Raw genomic sequence first — 8525 nt, 5'->3', positions numbered from 1 at the left:
AAAACACAGAGACCTATAATAGTCCTTTCATAGAATGTCCTTGGCAGTTTTTGATATTAGAATTATGCTGGCCTCATAAAACCTGAAAATTTGAAATTGTTTTCTCATTCTTCTTGAAAAGTATATTAACTTTTCCTTGAGTATTCAGAAAAATTTATCAACAAAACCATCCAAGCCTATGGTTTTGTTCTGTTTTCTGGGGTGGGGAGGTTTTAATTACAGATTCAGTTTTTTAAATCAATATAGGATTACTTATTTTTCCTATTTTCTCTTGTGTCAGTTTAAATAATTTGTATTTCTCAAGGAATTTGTTCATTTCAACAATGATGTAAAATTTTTTGGCATTTTTGTTTTTAAATTTAGCATCTATACCTCTTTTGAAGTTCCTGAAATAGGTCATTTGTGACTTTTTTTTCCTTCTTAATTCTACAGACTTTATCAATTTTATGGATCTTTCCAATAAACAATTTTTTGTGTTATTCCAATTTTGTTTCTACCTCCATTTCTATTTAATTGATTTCTCACTCTTTTTTTTTTAATTTCCAGTCTTTTGGTTTTTTGATCTGTTTCATTTGTGTTTCTTTTACTTGCTTCTTGAGATGGAAACCCAGTATGGGTTATATACCATGGTGGTACACAAAATAGTACAAGGACTTGATTTTATATTACATGAGTCACATACAAAGAGATTTAAATTATCTTCCAGTCCTTCCAATTAAATCAAGAAGGGTTTCCACTTGAAAATTTTAACAGTTCTCTAATTCTTGCCTGTCTTGCTAATTTTCTTATTTAAACAGAGAACAGACCCAGGTTCAGAGCTTTTGTCAAGCTCTAGGATAGAGCTAAAAGTTAACAACGTTGTTTGGTTTGCATGGCACTAGTTTTCAAAGGTACTTTCTGTTTATGACAAATACTCCTGATTTTCTACTCATGGGAATGATGAAAGATCTCTTTTGAAAATATATGTATCTAAGTAAAGGAAAAGTTAGTTTAAAGAAAACTATTAATATCCTGAGGCAAGTAAAGTGAAAGGATACTTGAATGACTACATTTGGAACATGTAATTCAATACTATTGCAAGATGTTTATTATTATCGTCCAAAAAGCTTCTATTCCAGATGATAGTATTGCAGTGCCTTCTCTGCCTTTGATACAGAAACCTTTGGCCCTTCAGGGAGACAAACCTTTATTTGGTGTTAAGATCATATCTGTTTCCTTGGGCATTTCTTCAAGTGCAGAGCACACAACTGAAACCAGCAATCAGAGCTGTTTAAACTTTTTTTTTTCGTAGTTTTTGTTTTATGTTAGGGCTTTTAAAAACAGCCAAGTCTTTCTCTTTTCTTTGTCTTCTTTTTGAAAAAAATACATTCTCCATGTCGGTTCATGTCAACAGTGCTTAAACAAACACAAAAATAATCCTCCTGTTTCCTTCCTTTGGGTTCTTACCTAAATATGAAACTATACATTTTTTTTGAAGATGGCGTGGAGAATTGGCAGTTGAGGTTTTTATTAGACATAATAGGCCCAAGTAGGATGCCCCCTCCCCATGTAAAAAGCCTATTTGGTTTTCTTCTTTGAACATGTTGATGTTGGATAAAATATCTTAATAAGTAGTACATAAGGCAAAAAGATGAAAAAAAATTTTAATCTCAAATGGATGGAGAGAAATATGATAAAACAAGTATTGTAAGATGTTAATTGTAGACTCTAGGTGGTAGATATATGTGTGCTCACTGTAAATTCCTTTCAACTGTTTATTTTTTCAAACATTGTGTATTTGCTTTTGTTTCATTTTTTATAATACTTTAAGTTCTGGGGAACATGTGCAAATTATGCAGGACTATTACATAGGTATACACATGCCATGGTGGTTTGCTGCATCCATACCCCGTCACCTACATTAGGTATTTCTTCTAATGTTATCCCTCCCCAATCCCCCCACTCCCTGCTATTCCTTCCCTAGCTCCCCAACCCCCCAAAAGGCCCTGATGTGTGGTGTTCCCTTCCCTGTATCCCTATGTTCTCATTGTTCAACACCCACTTATGAGTGAGAAAATGTGGTGTTTGGTTTTCTGTTCTTGTGTCAATTTACTAAGAATGATGGTTCCAGCTTCATCCATGTCCCTGCAAAGGACATGAACTCATCCTTATTTTTTTTTAATATGGAAGGCTTCACAAATTTGCATGTTATCCTTGCACAGGGGCCATGCTAATCTTCTCTATATCGTTCCAATTTTAGTATACATGTTGCTGAATCGAGCACAAACTCATCCTTTTTAATGGCTGCATAGTATTCCATGGTGTATACGTGCCACATTTTCTTTACCCACTCTATCATTGACGGGCATTTCAGTTGGTTCCAAGTCTTTGCTATTGTAAACAGTGCCGCAGTTAACATATGTGTGCATGTGTCTTTATAATAGAATGATTTATAATCCTTTGGGCATATACCCAGCAGTGGGATTGCTGGGTCAAATGGTATTTCTATTTATAGATCTTTGAGGAATCCCCACACTGTATTTTACAATGGTTGAAATAATTTACACTCACAATAACAGTGTAAAAGCATTCCTATTTCTCCACATCGTCTCCAGCAGCTGTTGTCTCCAGATTTTTTAATGATCACCATTCTAAGTGGCATGAGATGGTATGTCAATGTGGTTTTGATTTGCATTTCTCTAATGACCAGTGATGATGAGCGTTTTTTCATATGTTTGTTGGCTGCATAAATTTAAGTGTGTCCCAGAGATTCTGGTATGTTGTGTCTTTGTTCTCACTGGTTTCAAAGAATGTCTTTATTTCTGCTTTCACTTCATTATTTATCCAGTAGTCTTTCAGGAGCAGGTTGTTCAGTTTCCATGAAGTTGTGCAGTTTTGAGTGAGTTTCTTAATCCTGAGTTCTAATTTGATTATACTGTGGTCTGAGAGACTGGTTGTTATGATTTCCATTGCTTTGCATTTGCTGAGGAGTGATTTACATCCAATTATGTGGTCAATTTTAGAGTAAGTGTGATGTGGTGCTGAGAAGAATGTATATTCTGTGGATTTGGGATGGAGAGTTCTGTAGATGTCTATTAGGTCCATTTGGTCCAGAGCTGAGTTCAAGTCCTGGATATCCTTGTTAATTTTCTGTCTCATTGATCTGTCTAATATTGATAGTGGGGTGAAAAAGTCTACCACTATTATTGTGTGGGAGTCTAAGTGTCTTTGTAGGTCATTAAGAACAGGTGCTCCTGTATTGGGTGTGTATATGTTTAGAATAGTTAGCTCTTCTTATTGCATTGATCCCTTTACCATTATATAATGCCCTTCTTTGTCTCTTTTAATCTTTGTTGGTTTAAATTCTGTTTTATCAGAGACTAGGATTGCAACCCCTGCTTTTGTTTGCTCTCCATCTTCTTGGTAAATCTTCCTCCATTCCTTTAGTTTGAGCCCATGTGTGTCTTTGCACATGAGATGGGTCTCCTCAATACAGCACACTGATGGGTCTTGACTCTTTATCCAATTTGCCAGTCTGTATCTTTTGATTGGGGCATTTAGCCCATTTACATTTAAGGTTAATATTGTTATGTGTGAATTTGATCCTGCCATTTTGATATTAGCTGATTGTTTTGCCTGTTAGTTGATGCAGTTTCTTCATTGTGTTGATGGTCTTTACCATATGGTATGTTTTTGCAGTGGCTTGTATTGGTTGTTCCTTTCCATGTTTAATGCTTCCATCAGGAGCTCTTGTAAGGCAGGCTTGGTGGTGACAAAATCTCTCAGCAACTGCTTGTCCATAAAGGATTTTATTTCTCCTTCATGTATTAAGCTTAGTTTGTCTGGATATGAAATTCTGGGCTGAAAGTTCTTCTCTTTAAGGATGTTGAATATTGGCGCATAGTCTCTGCTGGCTTGTAGGGTTTCTGACAGGAGATCCTCTGTGAGTCTGATGTGCTTCCCTTTGTGGTTAATGCAACCTTTCTCTCTGGCTCCCCTTAGCATTTTTTCCTTCATTTCAACCCTGGTGAATCTGACAATTATGTGCCTTGGGGTTGCTCTTCTTGAGGAATATCTTTGTGGTGTTCTCCATATTTCCTGGACTTGAATGTTGGTCTGCCTTGCTAGGTTGAGAAAGTTCTCCTGGGTAATATCTTGAAAAGTTTTCCAACTTGGTTTCATTCTCCCCATCACATTCAGGTACACCAATCAAATGTAGATTTGGTCTTTTCAAATAATCCCATATTTATTGGAGGCTTTGTTCATTTCTTTTCAGTTTTTTTTTTTCTCTAATCTTGCCTTCTCATTTTATTTCATTGAGTTGATCTTCAGTCTCTGATATCCTTTCTTCTGCTTGGTCAATTTGGCTACTGAAACTTGTGTATGCTTCAGAAAGTTCTCATGCTGTATTTTTCAGAAACATCAAGTCATTTTTGTTCTTCTCTAAGCTGGTTATTCTAGTTAGCATTTCATCTAACCTTTTTTTCAAGGTTGTTTGCATTGGGTTAGAACATGTTCCTTTAGCTCAGAGAAGTTTGTTATTACCCACCTTCTGAAGCCTGCTTCTGTGAATTCGTCAAACTCATTCTCCATCCAGTTTTGTTCTCTTGTTGGTGAGGAGATGTGATCTCTTGGAGGAGAAGACGCATTCTGGTTTTTGGTGTTTTCTGCCCTTTTGTGTGGTTTCTTCCTATGTTCGTGGATTTATCTACCTTTGGTCTTTGAAGTTGGTGACTTTCAGATGGGGTCTCTGAGTGGACGTCCTTCCTGTTGATGTTGTAGCTATTTCTTTCCATTTTTTAGTTTTCCTTCTAATAGTCTGGCCCCTCTGCTGCAGGACTGCTAGAGGTCCAGTTCAGACCCTGCTTGCCTGGGGATCACCCACAGCAGCTGTAGAACAATAAGGATTGCTGCCTGTTCCTTCCTCTGGTAGTTTTGTCCCAGAAGGGTACCCACCAGATGTCAACCAGAGTTCTCTCCTGTATGAAGTATCTCTAAGGATATACAGAGGTCAGGGAGCCACTTGAGGAGGCAGCTTGTCCCTTTTCAGAGCTCAAGTGCTGTGCTGGGAGCTCTGTTGCTCCCTTCAGAGCTGCTGGGTAGGGACATTTAAATCTGCTGAAGTGGGACTCACAATCGCCTCTTTTCCCAGGTGCTCTGACCCTGGAAGGTGGGGCTTTATTTTTAAGTCCCAGTTGGGCTGCTGCCTTTTTTCAGAGATGCCCTGCCCAGCAAGGAGGGAGTCTAGTCACAGTCTGCCTGCAGAGGTCTTGCTGAGCTGCCAAAGGCTCCACCCAGCTGCTGTGTAAACTTCCTTGCGACTTTGTTTACACAGGCCTCAGTAATGATGGACGCCCCTCCCCACAGTGAGCTCAAACTGCTGTGCTGGCTGCAAAAATCTCAAGCCAGTGGGACTCAGTTTGCTGATCTTTGTGAGGGTGGGTCCCACTGAGCCAGATCACTTGGCTCCCTGCCTTCAGCCCCTTTCTTTTGCAGGGGAATGGGTGGTTCTGTCTTGCAGGTGTTCCAGGCACTGGCTAAAACAGCTGCCTAGTTTTTGCTGGAACCCTGCAGCACCAGCTAACATGGCTGCCCAGTTTTGTGCTGGAAACCTGCCATGCTGGTATTGTCAGCACCAGTGGGAATCTCCTGGTCTCTGGGCTGTAAAGACCTTGGGAAAAGCGCAGGATCTGAGCTGGAGTGCTAGAGTGTCTGGAAAAGTCCCTGATGGCCTCCCTTGGGTAGGAGGGGGAGTTCTCTGGTCTCCTGTACTTCCCAGGTGAGGCAACACCCCACCCTGCCTCGGTTTGCCCTCCTTGGGCTACACCCACTGTCCAACCAGTCCCATTGAGATGAACCTGGTGCGTCAGTTGGAAATGTGGAGATCACTCACCTTCTGCTTCACTCTCACTAGGAACTGTGCTCCAGAGCTGTTCCTATTCAGCCATCTTGGTGAAAGTCCTCTTTCAATTTTTATATATGATTGAAAAGTTTTATAACAAGAGGTTGGGGAAAAAATCTAACCCATTTTGTGTTTTCCCACAGGAATTATGTAGAAAATAGGACCTTTCAAATCTGCATGCTGTTGCAGTGAAATGATCTATTTGCACCCCTAAACAGTGTCAAGCACATTATGAAGGTTCCTCAAATGCTGCTGTGTTTCATGTTTGCAAACTCAGAGTCACCTGACCCACCACTTGTGATTCTACCTGGGAGGCTGGCAGGGCAGATGTTACCACCACCATTGTTCTCTCTCTTTTCTTTTATTTTAGGATTAAAACCAGCTTATTTTGTCTCTAATACATTTCTCCCCAAATTGATAGATGCAATAGTAACCAACAGTAAAATAGTCACGCATACAATTCATCTTCTCACAAGAAATTATGACTTTACAAATACAGACTTACAATCTATGAGGAACAAAGAAGGCTGTTTTTAGAGAGCAAGCCCCTTGTAAACCTGACTTTGTTATAAAGTACTGTTCTTTTTATATAATGTTAAATTTGATGTGCTTAAATTTTATTTAAAATTTTTATATCTGGGTTTTTTGTTTTGTTTTATTTGAGACAGCCTTGTTCTCTCACCCAGGCTGCAGTGCAATGGCACAATCATGACTGCAGCCTAGAGAACTTCTGGGTTCAAGTGATTCTTCTGCCTCAGCCTCACAAAGAACTAGGACTACAGGTTTACATCACCACACCCAGATAATATTTTTTTAATTGTTTTGTTAAGACAGGGTCTTACCACGTTGCCCAGGCTGGTCTCAAACTCCTAGGTTCAAATCATCCTTCTCCTTCAGCTTCCCAAAGTCCTGAGAGTATAGACATAAGCCTCTGATCCTGGCCCATTGTTCTCTTTTTTTTAAATAAAGAAACTAAGGCTCTGAACTAAGTAACTGATGACCGTGGGGGATGCACTAGGCCTCTGATTCCCTTTTTGCTGAGTGCTGCTCTGAGTTATAAGGGGAAAAAGTATCTGATAAGGAATCTGTTTAGCCAGGGTATTGGTGATTCAACAGTGCTAAGTATGCTTCTCCCAAGGGTGTTTGTATTTTTTAAAAAGATCAGTAGAGCAATAACTAAGCCATTGAAATAACCAAACCTTTAACTGTGTAACTTCAGGCATAGTCAATGGAGACTGTTGGGGAAGGGTAGGCAGAATATGGGAAAAAAGAGGGCAATTGGCCAATTGCCAATCACACCCTGTAAGGAATGAGCCTCTCCATTCCCACACAAGCTAACATTGCCAAAAAAACCCATCAGGTAAGGATTAACTAAATTTCAGGCACAAATGATTAATTTTATTTACATTTTAAAATGTATATTTATGACAGAAAATCCACCTTTAAATTAATGGTATTGATATCCGTTAGGTGTGACGCAGATTTCCAAATCATATTTATCAGCAAATAACAGCATCAGCTGTTTGAGAACGGATACAGAAAAGTAAGTGCCAATATTTATTACATGAAAGAAAATTATCATTCTTCCAAAAGCAAAGTTTGAGTAATGTTCTCACTGGTTTGGTTTTGCAGATGTTTATGGACTCTACATGGGAAATGAGGTCTAATAAGCAAAAGAGAAAACGTCAATTGACCTGAGCTTCCATAACTTTTCTGACTCAGGCTTGTTGTCACAACACTCCTGACAGTAGTACTGAGGGTGCACTCTGATGCAGTATCAGATGAAATGCTCATTTAATTAGATTAGGTTTTGAAATTTTTCTGAGGTTTCACAGCCTATTTTTTAAAAAACCAATATTCTAGCACACTCAAAAAATCTGGGTGAGATTGCTTTAAATATAGATACATCACCAAGACCTGAGAAAGCATCTAATGAGGTGTAGGATTTCCGAAGAAAGAGAAGGGGAAGCATAAACTCCCAGGTATGGATAGAAGGTGGTGGGTGCAGGGCTTTCTTAAGAGATACTTGGCACCCCTGTACCCCTGTAAGACTTACCAGCTTTGAGATATAATTCACATATAAAATTCACCCATTTAAAGTGTACAATTCAGTGGCTTTTTTTTTGAGATAGAGTTTCGCTCTTGTTGCTCAGGCTGGAGTGCAATGGCGTGATCTTGACTCACTGCAACCTCCAGGTCCAAGCAATTCTCCTGCCTCAGCCTCCTGAGTAGCTGGGATTACAGGCATGTGCCACCATGCCCGCCTAATTTTGTATTTTTAGTAGACATGGGGTTTCTCCATGTTGGTCAGGCTGGTCTCGAACTCCCAACCTCAGGTGATCTACCTGTCTCAGCCTCCCAAAGTGCTGGGATTACAGGTGTGAGCCACTGTGCCCAGCTGTGGTTTTTTTATATTTATAGAGGTATGTAATCATCACTACAATCTAATTTTACAACATTATCATCACTCCCAAAAGAAACCTTGGACCCATTAGCAGTCACTCCCCATTCTATCTCCCCTGAGCCCCTTAATTTCAACCATTAATTTCCCTTCTATCTCTATAGATTTGCCTATTTTGAGTATTTCATATAAATTGAATCATACAATACCTGGCCGTTTATAACTAGCTTCTTTTACTTAGCA

The 8525-nt window shown here is 39.2% G+C and overlaps 1 non-coding gene across 1 annotated transcript; it reads right to left on the bottom strand.

Moving 5' to 3' along the window:
• Positions 1-2156: 2156 nt before the first annotated feature.
• Positions 2157-2263, bottom strand: LOC118148998 (U6 spliceosomal RNA). Its single transcript, XR_004736175.1, has one exon. It is a non-coding gene; the product is annotated as a U6 spliceosomal RNA (small nuclear RNA).
• Between the last annotated feature and the right edge of the window lie 6262 nt (positions 2264-8525).

Source organism: Callithrix jacchus, chromosome 17 (genome assembly GCF_049354715.1).
Source record: "Callithrix jacchus isolate 240 chromosome 17, calJac240_pri, whole genome shotgun sequence".
Taxonomy (NCBI): Eukaryota; Metazoa; Chordata; class Mammalia; order Primates; family Cebidae; genus Callithrix; species Callithrix jacchus.
This window is presented reverse-complemented; position numbering and strand designations above follow the sequence as displayed.